Raw genomic sequence first — 2,569 nt, 5'->3', positions numbered from 1 at the left:
TGTGACCCTGATTTAGCCCACTACAGTAAAATAAACACTCTGTCTGACCCTGATTTAGCCCACTACAGTAAAGTAAACACTCTGTCTGACCCTGATTTAGCCCACTACAGTAAAATAAACACTCTGTCTGACCCTGATTTAGCCCACTGCAGTAAAATAAACACTCTGTCTGACCCTGATTTAGCCCACTACAGTAAAATAAACACTCTGTGACCCTGATTTAGCCCACTACAGTAAAATAAACACTCTGTCTGACCCTGATTTAGCCCACTACAGTAAAATAAACACTCTGTGTGATCCTGATTTAGCCCACTACAGTAAAATAAACACTCTGTGTGACCCTGATTTAGCCCACTGCAGTAAAATAAACACTCTGTCTGACCCTGATTTAGCCCACTGCAGTAAAAGACTAAAACAAAGTTGTTGATGATAAAGCAGCATATATTTTCCATAATAAAAGCCCTGCATAAAGGCAGAAAACTATAGGATATTGACCAGCAGTTCAACACAACGTTGCAGCAGTTAAATGAATCACTCAAACACTAGTTTGTCTGCCTTAACATTGTACATCGGGTATGTTGTGAAACTGTCCATGATTATAAGAAGTGGTAGATTAAATATACATTTCACTTGAAACAGAAGAGCTGGTGGCCTGGGGTTTAACTTCTCTGGGATATGTGGGACGCTACGTCCCACTTGGCCAAAAGCCAGTAAAAATGCAAAGAGCCAAATTCAAATAAGTTACTATAAAAATCCAACTTTCATGAAATCACACATGAGAGACACCAAATTAAAGCTACACTTGTTGTGAATCCAGCCAAAATGTCTGATTTCAAAAAGGATTTACGGCGAAAGCACACCAAACGATTATGTTAGGTCAGTACATAGCCACAGAAAAACACAGCAATTTTTCCAGGAGGAGTAACAAAAAGCAGAAAGAGATAAAATGAATCACTAACCTTTGATGATCTTCATCAGATGACACTCATAGGACTTCATGTTACACAATACATGTATGTTTTGTTCGGTAAAGTTCATATTTATATCCAAAAATCTGAGTTTAGTCGGGACACTACTGTCTCACTTGGCCAAAAGCCAGAGAAAATGCAGAGCGCGATATTCAAATTATTTACTATAAAAATCAAACTTTCATTAAATCACACATGAAAGATACCAAATTAAAGCTACACCGGTTGTGAATCCAGCCAACGTCAGAATTCAAATAGGCTTTTCGGCGAAAGCAAACGATGCTATTATCTGAGTTAGCACAACAGTAAACAAAGAGAGATAAGCATATTTCAACCCTGCAGGAGCGACACAAGCCGCAGAAATAAAAATATAATTCATGCCTTACCTTTGACGAGCTTCTGTTGTTGGCACTCCAATATGTCCCATAAACATCACAAATGGTCCCTTTGTTCGATTAATTCCGTCGATATATATCCAAAATGTCCATTTATTTGGCGCGTTTGATCCAGAAAAACACCGGTTCCAACTCGTGAAACATGACTACAAAATATCTCAAAAGTTACCTGTAAACTTTGCCAAAACATTTCAAACTACTTTTGTAATACAACTTTATGTATTTTTTTACGTAAATAATCGATAAAATTGAAGACGGGATGATCTGTGTTCAATACAGGATTAAAACAAACTGTAGCTAGCTTTCTGGTCACGCGCCTCTATCTAACAGTACACAACAAGTGACCCTTGTTCAAAATGGCCGTACTTCTTCATTACACAAAGGAAAAACCCTCAACCAATTTCTAAAGACTGTTGACATCCAGTGGAAGCAGTAGGAACTGTATTCCCAATGAAAATCCATTGAAAAGAGAGTGACCTCAAAAAAAAAATTCTGTTATACTCACAGAGTATGTGTTTGTATGTCTATGTTGTCTATTTCTGTGTGTTTGGCCGTGTGTGGTTCTCAATCAGAGGCAGCTGTCTATCGTTGTCTCTGATTGAGAACCATATTTAGGTAGCCTGTTTCCCACTTTGAGTTGTGGGTGATTATTTTCTGTTTAGTGTTTTTCGTCACCTTACAGAACTGTTCGTTTGTCGTTTTTGTTGTTTTGTTCAGTGTTCAGTTGTTTTATTAAAATAATGAACACTTACCACGCTGCACCTTGGTCCTCCTCTCCTTCTCCCGACGACGTTCGTTACACCCACCTGTTTTGAGCCCCACCTGTTTTGAGACCCACCTGTTTTGAGCCCCACCTGTTTTGAGACCCACCTGTTTTGAGACCCACCTGTTTTGAGACCCACCTGTTTTGAGACCCACCTGTTTTGAGACCCACCTGTTTTGAGACCCACCTGTTTTGAGACCCACCTGTTTTGAGACCCATCTGTTTTGAGACCCACCTGTTTTGAGACCCATCTGTTTTGAGACCCACCTGTTTTGAGACCCATCTGTTTTGAGACCCACCTGTTTTGAGACCCACCTGTTTTGAGACCCACCTGTTTTGAGACCCACCTGTTTTGAGACCCACCTGTTTTGAGACCCACCTGTTTTGAGACCCACCTGTTTTGAGACCCACCTGTTTTGAGACCCACCTGTTTTGAGCCCCAC

The sequence above is a fragment of the Salvelinus namaycush genome, unplaced genomic scaffold, assembly GCF_016432855.1.
Source record: "Salvelinus namaycush isolate Seneca unplaced genomic scaffold, SaNama_1.0 Scaffold227, whole genome shotgun sequence".
Classification (NCBI taxonomy): domain Eukaryota; kingdom Metazoa; phylum Chordata; class Actinopteri; order Salmoniformes; family Salmonidae; genus Salvelinus; species Salvelinus namaycush.
This window is presented reverse-complemented; position numbering follows the sequence as displayed.